Raw genomic sequence first — 15,126 nt, forward strand, 5'->3', positions numbered from 1 at the left:
CCTTCTTATTACTCCTCCTAAAAGGTCTGGCTCTAACTTTAAGGTTGTTGGCTGAATTTTCACCTTGGACGGGATGACTCATGAGTCCTTTAAAAATGGCGGGCAGGTCCGAATTCTGAGATTCCCGTCACCGTTCTCGGGCTGTTTGATTTTTGGAGTGTCTTTAAAGGGTGCAGGCTGATTAATGTCAAAAGGCCGCACTTGGCTGACCCAATGCCAAGCTTTGACTCCTGACCTGTGCAGCTCCATCATGGAGATAGGCATCTCCTACTCCTCCACAATTCTCATGGAGTCGGGCCAAGTTTTTAAAGAGTAGTGGTTCACGGCCCCTCATAGGAAACAAAAAACCTAGTCTGCATGAGGAGACCTTTTGAAAGGTCAGTTCAAAAGGTCCTCTTCATGCCAAGCTATGCTCCTCCACCCACCCTATACAGCCCCTAGTACCCCAATGCCAAGCTATGCCCTCACTCACCCCCTAAACCATTGTTTGGCATAGGGGGCATGACGGGCCAAGGATGAGGGATCATGGGGCTGGGTGGAGGTGCATAGCTTGGCATTGATGAAATGAGGGGCCACAGGGGATGGGTGGGGGGCATAAGGTGGCATGGATGGGGCATGTGTGAGGGCCTGTGAGGGTGAGGGCTGGAGGGCCTTTCTGTTTTTATTTTAACTGGGACAATGTCCCAAAACACTGAAGTGGGCATTTTAAACAGCTCCACACCCGACAGCCCTGGTGACTGCCTCCAAACCTTTTCCCTGGGTCAGCTGGCCTGATCTCAGCCCGGAACTGCACCTGGCAATGAAGATCCCACCTTTGCGGGCACTTTCTTCTGAGGTGGGTGGGCCTAGCTGTGAATTTTCTTGACTCCCACTACATCCCACTGGAAACAGTGATGAAAATTCAGGCCTATGTACTCTCATTCTTGATTACCCCACTGGGGCTAATAGTTTCCTTTTATCTATCTTGTTGAATCATTTTAACATTTTAAACACCTTGACCAGACCACCCTTCGATCTTCTACGCTTAAGGAAAAACATGTCAAGTTTATGCCCTAAACTACGTGTGTCTGCTGTGGCTTGGTTGGTGGATCTCTAGCCCCTGAGGCATAAAGGTGTTGTATTCAAGCCCCACTCCAGGACATGAGCACAAAAATCAAGGCTGACATTCTAGTACAATACTGACAGTGTGCTGCATTGTTGGAGGTGCTGTCTTTTGGATGAGACATTTAAACTGAAGCTCCAACTGCCTGCTCTGGTGGATATAAAAGATCCCACAACATTATTTTGAAGAAGAGCAGGGGAGTTATCCCCATTGTTCTGGCCAATATTTATCCCTCAATCAACATCACAAAAACGGATTGTCTGGCTATGATCATATTGTTGTGTGGGGGAGTTTGATGAGTGCTAAATTGGCATCGATGTTTCCTCCATTTCAACAGTGTCTACATTTTGAAAGTGCTTCACTGGCTGTAAAGCACTGTGGCACATCCGGTGGTCGTGAAAAGCGTTGTATGAAAGCAACTCCTTTTCGTTTTCATAAAAACAAAGTTGAATTAGATAACCTGGGAATGATTGCATTGATTTCTGCTGGGCTTAGCTGGTCACATTGCTCAGTCAGCAATACCTGGAAACAGTGGGATTCGGGAATTCCCTGGTTAATGTTGTGACACCCTGGATAAAAATAGGATGGCTGAAAAGTGTGCTGATGGTATCTGTAGGTGTACGGTTTTTGTCGTTGTGGTTTGGCGTGTGAATTCATTAGAATATTTAATGGCTTGTGTGAAGCCAGAACTCATAATGATGGAAATTCAGGGATGCACATGCTCGATGGTGATAAGATTGCAAAAATCCTGAAAAACATTTGCATTTCTGCCCTGACATTTGTTTCTTTCTTACCAGATTTATACTTCCCTGTGCTGAATACCTGACCCCATATTGCTAGATTCTTGATAGACAGACTCTTGATAAGAAAGGTTACGAGGGGTAGGCAAGAATGTGGAATTGAGATTAAAATTAGATTAGCCATGATCTTATTGAATGGTGGAGCAGGCCTGAGCTGGGTGGCCTACTGCTCCTAATTTGTATGGTGGTAAATGCTTTATATTACCAAGAGTACCTGCTTCCACCTCTGTAACATTGCCGGTCTCTGCCCATACCTCAGTTCATTTGCTGTTAATCTTTACTTTTACTACCCCTGGACACAACTCTACCAATGTTCTCCTGGTTAGTCTCACACTCTCCATGTACTTGAGCTCATTCGACACTTTATTACCTGTACCCAAGATGAAAGCAAAATCCTGGCGATGCTGAAAATCTTAAATAAAAACAAAAAGTACTGGAAAAACTCAGCAGATTAGCAGCATCTGAGGAGAAAGAAACACAGTTAACATTTTGAGTCTGTATGACTTCTTCAGAGCCAAGTCCTGTCCATCCATCTGTCCACCCTGATGCTTGCTGATCCACATTGCCACCAACCCCCCTCCCCCACCCCGATCAGGCAACACATCAATCTTACAATTCTTATCGCGTTTTCAAATCCCACTGTGGCTTCACCCCTCCCTATTTCTGTAACATCCTTTGGTCCCACAACGTTTTAAGATCTCTGTGCTCCTCGATTTCTGGTTTACTCTGCCATTGGTGGCCATGCCTTCAGCTGCCTGGGTCTTAAGCTCCTCCTGGAACTCCTTCCTCAAATCACAGTCCCACACTCCTCCTTTTCAACACTCCTAAAGACACACCTGTCTCACCAAGTTTTAGGCCACCTGTCCTAATATCTCCCAATGTGGCTCAGTGTCACATTTGATTTGAAGTGAAGCACCTTGGGATATTTTACTCTGTAGAGGGCACTATAGAAATGCAAGCTGATGTTGGTAAAAGCCAACAATCTCATTTATTAATTTGAAACTGCCAGTAAGGCTGTGGAAACTATCTTATCCTTGGTTGATTGGTTTGGTTTGAATATCACACAATGGAATTAACAGGAGTTCTGTGACTATGGAGCAACTTTAAGACTGAAAATTGGCCTCAAACTATAAAACTAAGAACTATCCACAAAACTTTTTTCATCCTATTCTCCAACTTGCATTCTGGCTTCTTTACATAATTCTACATACATACATATGAATTAGGAGCAGGAGCAGGCCCCTTGGCTCTTCGAGTCTGCTCCGCCATTCAATGAGATCATGGCTGATCTGATTGTAATCTCAACTCCACATTCCTGCCTACCTTCGTTAACCTTTCACTGCTTCCTTATCAAGAATCTATCCACCTCTGCCTTAAAAATATTCAAAGGCTCTTCTTCCACTGCCTTTTCAGGAAGAGGCTTCCAAAGACTCACAACTCTCTGAGAGAAGAAAATTCTCCATATCTCTGTCCCAGATGGGTGACCCCTTATTTTTAGCAGTGGCCCCAGAACTAGGTTCTCCCACAATAGGAAACATCCTCTCCATATCAACTCGGTCGAGACCCCTGAGGGTTTTATAGTTTCAATCAAGTTGCCTCTTACTCTTGTAAACACTAGCAGATATAAGCCAAGCCTGTCCTCATAAGACAACATGCCCAATCCAAGTATTAACTTCTACTACCTTTGTTAAGTTTAAGACTTTCAGCTTTTATTCTTTTGCTTTCTAAACTACTTGGGGATGTTTTAATATGTTAAAGATGCTATATAAATACAAAGTCTTGTTGTTGTTGTTCCCACAGTTAATTTTGGAGGTAAAAGCACAAAATGTTTTCCAAAACCGATTCTCACTGTCAAAAATCAGCTTCATTAGGACCAACACTGCATTTATTGGGATTCCTTTACCCTTTCCAATCCTGAATTTGCATTTTGGAGGTGCTGCCCTTTGGGTGAGGGATTAGAAGCTTTCCCCCTCAGGCGGATGTAAAAGATCCCAATATTCCAAAGAAATGTCATTCCCCCATGCCGGGACCAATACCTATCTCTCCCCCAATATCACTAGTACAGATTATTTTGCTGTTATTACATTGATGTTTGTGGGAACTTGTTATCTGCAAATGACTTGCCACTTTCCCTACATTACAGCAGTAACTACAAGTCAAAAGTGCTTTATTGGTTGTAAAATGTTTTGAGTCATTGTATAAATACAAATTCATTCTTTCATTTTCTCCTTCTTGATGCAAGGCGCCATGTGTTGTGGATCTGGAGAACTTGAGAACATGATGTATTGGCTTCCCTCCCTCCTCTACACTGATTGCTCTGCTCCAGGCTGGGCTAAAGAGCCATATGCTTGGCAGCTGGTGATCCTCAAGGAATGAGCAGGAAACTCCCTTAATGCGATGAAGACTGATGATACAAACAAGGGAAGCTGGTGGTAATGTCACTGGACTAGTAATGTAGATGACCTGGCTCATGCTCTGATGACATGGGCTCAAATCCCATGAGATCAGCCGGTGGAATTTGAATTTAATTAATATCTCTGGAATATCAAGCTAGTTACAGTCATGGTGACCATGAAACTATCATCGATTGCTATAAAAACCCATCTGGTTCACTAACGCCCCTTTAGGGAAGGAAATCTGCCATCCTTATCTGGCCTGGCCTATATGTGACTCCAGACCCCACAGTAATGTGGTTGACTCTTAACTGCCCTCTGAAGTGGCCAAGCAAGCCACTCAGTTCAAGGGCAATTAGGGACAGGCAATAAATGCTGGCCTTGCCAGCAATGGTCAATCCCATGAAATAATAAAAAAAACCTAAAAGAGTTAGGACACATATTGCATTGAGTAAAAGGCCAACTTATATTGACAGTATCCCAGTGGTGCATTGGGTATTGAGCAAATCTAGCAGGCCTATGTGCTTATGCCAGTCCTCACTTAAGATTCTGTGAGGATCCCACACACCCTCACAACTATACACTGTATCAGAGCATTACTGACTGCTAGCGTGAAAAACCATCCAGCATTGTCAGAATCATCCGAGCTACAATCCTACTTTAAACAACCAATAATCTGGTCTCTCCCTTCAAAAACCCAAACCAACTATAAAAAGCTCAATTGCAATTTAGACCAGGAATCAGTTAGGACTGGGGGGAGTAAATAAATAAATACTGTAATACAAAGGCCTGATAGATGTTCCCCACTTACACTAATTAATTCATTTAAATTCAGCCTTACTGTCTGTTCCAGTCGTGGCTCTAATACCAGACCTAAATATTATTGCTAATGACTTGACCTTACTCCACCTCACCCCACCCCCCACAGTCATGCAGACTCAAAACATTAACTCTGCTTCTTTCTCCACAGATGCTACCAGACCTGCTGAGTTACTCCAACATTTTCCGTTTTTATTTCAGATTTCCAGCATCTGCAGTATTTTGCTTTTACCACTCCTTATCATGTTGTACTTCATACATTTACCTATGGTCTGTACTCTATCCATTATGAACATGGAGGAACATGCTGTTTGATTCAATCAGACACTTGTTGGGATGTACAGTTTTGTTCCTGGCATTGCACCAGCACTGAAATTCATACACGATATTGCTCAGTTATGTGGTAGGCAGAGTACAGACTGTACTCAACCATCCGATGTTTGCAAAACCCAAACAAAGCAAAACATCTACTGTTAGAAGTAATTCTGCAATTGGGCAGCACTTGCTGAACAATCCTGAATGTGCTAATAGTTACACTAGCAACCAATTTAAGCTTGTAACGTGACTCATTTACACTTGCTAGAAGCGACATACATTCATGCACAGGGAGCCATTCTCTTCAAACAAAAGGAATATGTTCAAGCCTTGCATAGTTTTTGAAGTACCTGAGAGCTTGAGGAATTTCTCCATGGTAATGCTTCGGCCAATCAGAGTCAACTTGCCAACCAATCAGCACCCTTTTCTCCTGTACAATAAATTGTGGTGATCATGAAATTTGACATACTTGTGTTTGTCCTGATGAGTGCAAGACAAAAAACTTCAAAATGTCTCTCTTTTCAGCAATACTCAAGTTCTGTACTTACAACTGAGTGTTTCAATAAATATTGCTAGAGAGTTGCTAAAGAAATGACAAACTGTCCCAGAAACATGACTGCTGTGTTTCAGAGGGTCTTATCCACAGCTTAGAGAGCAAATGAACGTGAAATGGTGAATATCTCTTTAAGTAGCACTTGAAATCCATATCAACACCCTGTTTACTCCCAAACAGCTGGTCGCTGTTAGGAAAGGGCATTAGGCCAAGCGCTGGCTACTAAAATGACATGCAGTCTCTTTAATGATGGTTAGTAGGCATTTTACGTGGCAGTCAGTCCCTAAGTGAGCTTCCAAGTGGTGGTTCGTAGCACAGACTTCAACTTTTTCACCAAGCTGGTATCTCACACTAACCATGGACTAAACTAATGTTTCAGCCCAAGACCCGGCCTTGACCACTTTCGAGGATTGTTAGTGCTGCCGAAACTAGTCCCCGCTGAGTGCAATGGAAGTCCCACTTCTTCCTCCCAAAACTACTGCCCCGGCTGAGATCAGTCAGTACAGACAGGATAACAAGCCTTCTGATCTGTGTGGCTTAGTGCCAAACCAAATGGTGTCTGTGGAGCCTTTAGTACTGTGCAGCTTCAAGCCTGTAGTCTATGTGCAGCCTGTCATCCCTGATTTACTGTAAGTGTTAATCAAAGCTCGCCAGAGACCTGCAGTTGAACACTAAGAGCTTCAGTGCAGAGTTTTTCCACTCTGTTCATTACGCATTAGGCAGCAATTTTGAAAAGGACATACTTCATGGTTAAATTAATTTTCACAAAGAAGATGTGAGCCACCCCAATTATAATTTCATAATGCACTGGTTATTGATTGTATTTCTCATTTGTTAAGGGCTCCCCAAAGGCTCTCAAAGTGAAAGGCTAGAAAACACAATCACTATTTATAAGCCCAGACTGGAGAGTTAAACTCTGTGAAAGAAGTGAGTGTGCTTGAGAAATAAAATGTCAAAAAGCAAATTTTGAAATATAATGCATGTTGGTAATTTTAATCAATTACAAATTCAATTATTTTTCAGATCTCCCTCATATTATTCTGAGCATATTGGAAATATTAGCAGGTTGGATTATCAACCTGTTTTCCCACATCATGAACTTCTATGAGAAACAAACACTACAGCGGGATCTGAACCTGTAGCCTCTAGCCCAGATACAATGACGCTATCAACTGAACCACAAGACCACCCAGGGAAGAGGTGGAAAGACCTATTTTACTGATGAGGCTCCTTGGGCCATGGTATGCAGAGTGAAGGAATGAATGAATACCCTGTTCTGGCTGGAAGGGCACCCATTACTAACCAGAGGATCAAGTTGCAGAAGGGGGAAAACAAATTGAAAACCAGCACCATCTCCATTCCACTTAGAAAGATGTGAAGAAAAAAAACAACCAGCTTGAAGAGAGGTGCCAAAGTAGGAATGAGAATGAGTGCTAATGTCATATGCCCATATTTGTTATGACTGTCAATGTAACTGCTATATATGGGTATGACCATATATATATAAATGTCAATTATTCAATGTTGATGGGCATCCTGTGCATGGATTATAAAACCTTCAATCTGTGCTGTTGGACTATTTTCTGCTTTGGATTCCTGTGATTTGACCACAGGGATAGTAAGAAAACATTTTCCCACAAACTCCATACTTTACAACCTATGACAGATTCTTCTAAAATAGTGAATGGACACTACCTGCAAAAACAGAAAGACATCGGTACGATCCTTTTGGCTGATAATCCGGGCCAAAGAAATGCTGAAAAATGTTATTGAGGGATGTTTTAAGGATAAATGAGTGCATGTTTTTACTATCCCATTGGAGCTTTCAGCTTTTCAGGAAGGCTTAACTGGCCTGGGCAGATGGGGAGAGCAACATCAGTCAGAATGCTGCTTCAAATCATTATCTGATGATTCTTATTGTAAGTGAGTGTTTGTGGATTGATTATGGTTGAGGATAGGATTAGGCTTTGGTTTGAGTTGAAGGAAAGGTTAATGGAATGTTGGCCTTTATCTCATGGAGTCTGGAATACAAAGGAGAAGAAGCTCTGTTTCACTTGTACAGAGCCTTAGCCAGGCCCATCTGGAGTATTGCATTCATGGTTGGCCATTGTACCTTAGGAAGGATATATCGGCCTTGGAAGGGGTTCAGCACAGGTACATGAGAATAACACCAGGGCTAAAGGGGTTACATTTTGAGGATAAGCTCCATAAACTTGGCTTGCATTCCCCTCAGTATTGGAAGATTGATGTATGATCTGATTGATGTGTTGAAAATGTTAAAAGCACAGAACAGGCTTGACGAGAAGAAACTATTTTCTCAGGTGGGGGAAACAAGAACAAGGGGACATAACTTCCTGAAATTGAAAGCCAAGCCAGGAAGATCAGGAAGCTTATAGACGTGGGAAATCATCAAATGTTACAGCGCAGAGGGAATCCATTTGGCCCATTGTGCCTGTGAGGGCTCAATGAACAAGCTATCCAACTTAGTTCCTTACATTTATTTAACTTCTCTTCATAATTTAACCCGCTAAGCCACAGTCTCATTCTGGTGAATCTGCACTGCGCCCCTCCTAGGGCAGTAAATCTTTCCTGAGGCAATGGCACTGAATGCAGCTTTCCAGATGGGGCTCGATCAAGGCTGTGTATAACTGACTGTAACAGTGATCTACTCTCTGCTTATTTCTCCCCATCTCACAGTTCTGTGCTTTCCCCTTCGGTCTCTTCTAGGTGCAGGCCATTTGCAATTTCAATGATCAATATTAGTAGGGAAAAGACTACATGAGGTGGTTTCACATTGCCTTCCTCAAGTGTCCTTAATGGAAACACAAGTCCTCTTCCCAAAGGATCCTCTGACTGTAAGCAGCCATTAGCAGAGGGGCTCTAGCTTTCCTGTTATTTGCTGGTTCCGCTGGTTGTCACTGCTCATGACCCTGAACATGGGACCGTTATCTGGGCCTGGGGCGACTTGCAAAAGTGCAGGCACAACCAAACTCTGAGGTCTCAAATAACCCTGCTGCTGTACAACTGAATCATATGACAAATCAAGTACATGTCCAAGTGCCTTTTGAAAGTTCCTACGGAATCTGTTTGCACCAGACTTTCAGGTAATGCATTCCAGATCACAACAACTCCCTGTGTGAAAGAAAAAGCCCGTATTTCCCTTCTAAATTGTTGGCCAGTTGCAATGATTATAAGTGAATCCATTTCTAACAGTTAATGGGGATCGTGTGACTGTATAAACCAATCAGCCCTAAGTGCAGGGAATCTTAGCGGCTTATCTTTTTAGCCATGGTCTTGGAACATCATATAGTCTCCTCTGAAGTCTGTTAATAAAGGTTACTGCTTCTTACAAGAAACCCGTCCTGCACTCGCCAAGAGGATAAAAAATGCCGATGCAGCACCTCGCCTCGTGACTGTGAGCATTTCAATATTTTAAGGGAAGAAAAGAAGAAAGAAGAAAACAATGCCTCCCTTGGGCAGAATTAACCCGTTCGACTCATCCGTCGAGGACTGGAGTTAAACATTGTGCAAAAAGGTTTCTACTTTGTAGCTAGCGAAATAACGGTGGAGGAGAAACAGAAGGCAATTCTCCTAAGTGTCTGTGGGAACAAAACCTCTAACCTAATCCGTAGCTTGATGGATTCGAACAGGCCAAATTCCAGATCCTTCACCGCGCTAGTCGACTTCATGAAGAGACATTTTAAGCCTAAACCCTCGGTGATCATGCAAAGATTCAAGTTTAATTCTTGAGTAAGAGCCCCTGATGAGTTGATCGTGAAGTTAAAATAGTTAATGGAGCACTGTGACTTCAATGATACTTTAAATGACAAGCTGTGAGACTGTTTGGTTGAGACATAAACAATGATGCCATTCAGCGCTGTTTGCTTGTGTCAGGAAGATATAATAATTTTCATAATGTTGGGGTCTGTGTCTATGGTTGTGTGTGTGTGTGTGTGTGTGTGTGTGTGTGTGTGTGTGTGTGTGTGTGTGTGTGTGTGTGTGTGTGTGTGTCTTCATTGAATTAAAGGCAGCTGGACTGAAGACTTTGATGTATCAGAAAATAAGCTAGGTTTGAAATGCTAAATAGGTAAACATGGGCAAAGTTTTAGAATGTGAGGTACAAAGGGAATATTTGTATTTTTAAATAAACCAGATTAGCTGGAATTCAAAAGAGGGAATGAAATGTTTCATTTTGCCAGGGGAAGTTAAGAAACAGTGTGTTTATTTTTCCCAGAGATTACTGATAAAATTGGTACTATGATAGATTTTTACTATTAGAGAGGTAAAGTCCAAATACATAGTGAAACAATGGGAATTTGCATTCAAAGGGCAAAATATGTATAAAGGAGAGAAGGCTGTATGTAAGGGAAGGCATTCTAAGATCTAATAAGCATGAAAAGCCTCCAGCCTCTGTGCCCAAACTGCTAACTGCAAGAACTGAAGTTAAGAAAACTCACTCTGAATTCGACTGTTCAGGGTATCGTGTTACTTTGCCTGGGTCTTTTAAAATATTTGTTTTTATTGTTGCTCTAGTGGAGGTGTAACTGGGAGTTGGATTAATCAGGGGAGCTAGAAGTTATAATTTGTAAACGTATGTATGAGCTTAAAATCATATTTTTTATTCAATAAAGGTTTAATTTAATTTTTTAAGAAACTGAATTCAAACCTTGCATCTTGAAATAAGTACAAATTGCAAATGGTTGGGGCAGCTGCTTCAAGTTTCCCTTTGGGGTTTGGGCTGCTTGACATTTACCATCCGCTTGCTCTAACACTCACAGAGATACACCTGAAGTGCGCCATGGAGTTAGCGTTAGCAATGGAGAGTGCTGAGAGGGACTCGCAGGCTCTGCAGAGTGAGCAACATGGCATAGTTTTTCAGCTAGGGCGGGAACCTGCTGCCGGGCATGGTGTGAAGATCGGGGGGGCTACCGTGAAGCGGGACACGGTCCCTACTACTGGAAAAACAAAACAAAATGCTGGAAGCAGCTCTCCAGTAACCCAGAAGTTGAAGTGTTACCGTTGTGGGGGAAATCACGCACGCAAAGTCTGTAGATTTAAAGAGCTAGAATGCCACTACTGCCACAAGAAAGGCCTGTTGTTAAACAGTGCAGGACTACATCAAGGCAGCCATTCAGACAAGTCAAGTTAAATGAAATGTACAATATATTAGAGTAAGAAGTTACTGAGGCTGATGTTTATTCCCCACACAATCTGAAGGCCAGGAAAACTGAAAGGCATCGCCTCTGTACCTGTATCCTACAGACAACAGACAACTTAGCTGCCAATAATTGTTGTAACTGGAGAAGGACCTGGTTTTCTGGGACGTGATTTGGCGAAGGAAATCTAACTAAATTGGCCAGAGATTTTTCAGGGCAGCACAAGAAGAAATCCTGAGTTGAATAGGGAAAATGATGATGTCTTTTGGAAGGAGATAGAAGAACCAAAGGAACTTCACAGGATGCAAGGTTCCCTCAGGTCAGAGTTGGTTCCATGGGAAAATCATGAAAAGAAGTGAAACGAATACTGTGCCGGCCTGAACCAACTGAGGAAACAGTTGGAAGAAAACACCCGACAATGTTTAATGTTCCAAGAGGAAGCCAAAAGATACAAACAAGAGACAGAAGAACTGAAGAATCAGTTGATGGATACAAAAGAAGCATTGAAGGAAAACATGTAACTTGCCAAAATGCAAATGGGTAACTCAACCCCCGAGCTGAACCAAGTTAAGATTTCACCAGAGAGAAATTTGGCCGATTGTGAAATCAAAATGAAGGATGAGACAAAACCCAATGGCAAACACAAAACACAAAAAGAAAAGGCAGAAATCGAAGCTGAAAAGCCAGCAGGAAATGTATCCAGAACCCTTTCTGCAGTCGAGATAGGCTACTCACAAACTGAAAAAGAGGGCTAATCTATTGTAAGTGGAGTAAAGAATTTCCATCAATATTTACATGGTCGACACTTCACCATAGTGGCAGATCACAAACCACTGTTAGGATTGTTTAGAGAGGACAAGGCAATCCCAACGATAGCTTCTGCTGGAATTCAAAGATGGGCTTTAATTTTGTTGGCATGCGAGTACACTTTTATACACTGTCCGGGTGTACATATAACAAATGCAGACGCCTTCAGTCATCTCCCTTTGCCCAATAGTGTTACATTGTTCCAGTACCAAAAGAGGTAGTACTTGCATTAAATTTCCTGGACTCTGAAAAGTCTGTTAGTTGGAATAGGTTGAGTATCCTTTATCTGTAAATTCAAAAACTGAGCACATCCGAAAACCGCACTTTTTTTGAACCTCATCGATCTTTAGTGCGGGAAGAGCCTGACCCGAGCCAACACGAACCTCTCCAACCACATCCGACCTTTAGCACAGGAAGTTTCTGACCTGAACCAAAACAATCTGAGTTGACACAAACCTTGCCAACCACACCCGACCTTTAGCACAGGAAGTTTCTGACCTGAACCAAAACAATCTGAGTTGACACAAACCTTGCCAACCACACCCGACCTCTGGTTGCTTGTCTGCACTGTTTACTTTACGATTTTTGTCTGCACTGTTTGTCTTGTGAACCCTTTCCTACAAATAGAATTGCAGATAGTGCTACGGGTGGCAACTTTTTACAGGCACCCTGCATTTATTATTCAGTGATACACATTACTTTTTGAGCTATTTTACTTTAGGCTATAGCTAGTCTAGACTAGTCTGGGGGCAGTGGATAGTGATATTGTCACTGGGATTGTATTCCAGGAACCCAGGGTAATGCTCTGGGGGCCCAGGTTCAAAACCCATCACAGCAGATGATGAAATTTGAATTCAGTAAAAATCTGGAATCATGAAATGATTGTTGTAAAAACCCATCTGGTTCACTAATGTCCTTTAGGGAAGGAAATCTGCTGTCCTTACCTGGTCTGGCCTACATGTGACTCCAGACCCACAGCAATGTGGTTGACTCTTAAATGCCCTCTGAACAAGGGCAATTGGGGATGGGAAAAAATGCTGGCCTAAGCCACAATGCCCACATCCCATGAATGAATTAAAAAAAAGGTTTAGCCTTTAGCACAGGAAGGTTCTGACCTGAACCTAAACAATCTGAGCTGACAAATTATTGTAATGTAAGTAGGCCTACTCCTATGTGTGATATCTGAAATGCGATCGACCCCAACAATTTTGGATAACATCTACTGCACCAACTTCACCAACTCCCATATTCAAGGAGGATTGAAAGATTATGGTTCGAACTTCTACTAAGACCATAAGAAATTTGAGAAGGCCAAACAGCCTGTAGAGCCTACCGTTATAGCTTTCCTCAGCTACCTAGGATGCAACCCATCTCGATCAGGTGGCTTGTTAACTTATTTGGGATCTCTATTTTTATCCTCATGGTAATGAGCTGATAATCTGTTTTTGATCTTGTTTGAGGGCTAAGTACTGGCCAGCACTTTGAGAAGCAGAATATAGGAATGTGATGTGTTTTTATTAAAAAAAAGAGTCGTTATTCTGAGCGTCAGACCGGATGTTCATCAGATGATTATCAACCTGATACTTTAGGCTGAATTTTCCTGGTCCAGAGGTGGTGGGTTTTGAGTTGGAGGTGGCCAGGAAAATAGCAGGGAGCTGGGTTGGGGCAGCTCCCCGATGGATTCCTGGTGGCCTCTCTGTGGCAGTCTGAGGTGGACCGTCGGAGCTGAAGGCTTTATCCCCCTGAGTGTGGGGCTCGGACAACAAAGGTCAGCCCCAATGATCCAGCTGGAGGTGTTTCCCCTCCAATTTGATGGACCTACATCCGTCACTCCTTTAAAACAATTTTTCATTCCTTGCCTCCGAGGATGCATCTGTTTTGAGGTGCCCTCGTAGTTACCTGCCTGTCTCAGCAGCGCCCACCTCTCTTGGTGGGACTGCTGAGGCTCTGGAGCAGCTGGACCTCTGAGTGGGCCAGCAACATTGACAGCCTGTCCGCTGTCACCAATAGACAGAAAGCCAATTTGGTGGTTGCCTACAGGGATATCGCTGTTCCTGTTGCTGCAGGCAAGTGCAAGCTTATGATCCCGTATGGTCCTGAAGGCCCTGGTAAAAATTTGCCAATATGTTCACTCTACGGGCAGAGATCTTGTGGCGCAGTGGGTGGTGCCCCTGCCTCTGAGCCAGAGCCTCTGGGTTCCAATCCCACTCCAGGGCTTGTTGGCCAAGAAGGAGCATTCATAATGTGGCCAAACATGTTGATTATCAACCTATAAATCCTGGCGATATACTGATGGCAGACAGCAAGAATGGGAGAGTCTCCTGGTCAGGCTTGCTTGATGTGAGGAGGCGCCTCTCAAATTACAGCCTCTGGTGACCAGCTGGTGATCTGTTTCATGAAAAACTAGCCATGGAAACAGATATAATCACATGATTTGTCTGCCTCACATGCTGCCAGGCACAGGAGAGAATGAAGGTAGAAACGAAAGGAGATTCAATTGACATGGTCAAGATTGTCATGGGCTGGGTTAGTTTTATAATTGGGGGAGGCGATGGTGTAGTGGTATTGTTGCTGGACTAATAATCCAAAGACCCAAGGTAATGCTCTGGGGACCGGGGTTTGAATCCCACCATGGCAGATGGTGGAATTTGAATTCAGTAAAAATCTGGAATTAAAAGTCTGATGATGACCATGAAACCATTGCTGATTGTTGTAAAAACCCATCTGGTTCACTAATGTCCTTTAGGGTAGGAAATCTGCTGTCCTTACCTGGTCTGGCCTACATGTGACTCCAGACCCAGAGCAGTGTGGTTGACTCTTAAATGCCCTCTGAACAAGGGCAATGAGAGTAGGTAATAAATGCTGGCTGGCCTAGCCAGTGACACACACATCCCATGATTGAATAAAAAAAATAGTCACTACATCAAAAGTAAAATATCATTGCTTGATGGCCAACAAATGGGGTTAAAACAATGAGCCAGCAACCTGGTCCTCTGCCTCATCACCCAAGGGATGAGAGTGAAAACCCCCTGTCTCCTACTCTCCCACTACGTTTAAGAAATTTTGGGCACACCATTGCATTTCCATAAAAATCAAAACAAAGAATCCTGTATTTCCTAAGTGGTATTATTTTAATAACAGCACTCCCCAATTCAAAAGAAATGAGGCTTGAGGCAAACTA

General features: G+C 42.9%; 1 protein-coding gene across 1 annotated transcript in view; it reads right to left on the reverse strand.

Annotated features, from left to right (window-relative positions):
- The window catches only part of cacna1g (calcium channel, voltage-dependent, T type, alpha 1G subunit), a 727,897-nt gene that overhangs the window by 409,021 nt on the left and 303,750 nt on the right, over positions 1-15,126 (reverse strand). The gene's annotated exons all lie outside the window — the stretch shown is intronic.

Source organism: Carcharodon carcharias, chromosome 22 (assembly GCF_017639515.1).
Source record: "Carcharodon carcharias isolate sCarCar2 chromosome 22, sCarCar2.pri, whole genome shotgun sequence".
Lineage (NCBI taxonomy): Eukaryota > Metazoa > Chordata > Chondrichthyes > Lamniformes > Lamnidae > Carcharodon > Carcharodon carcharias.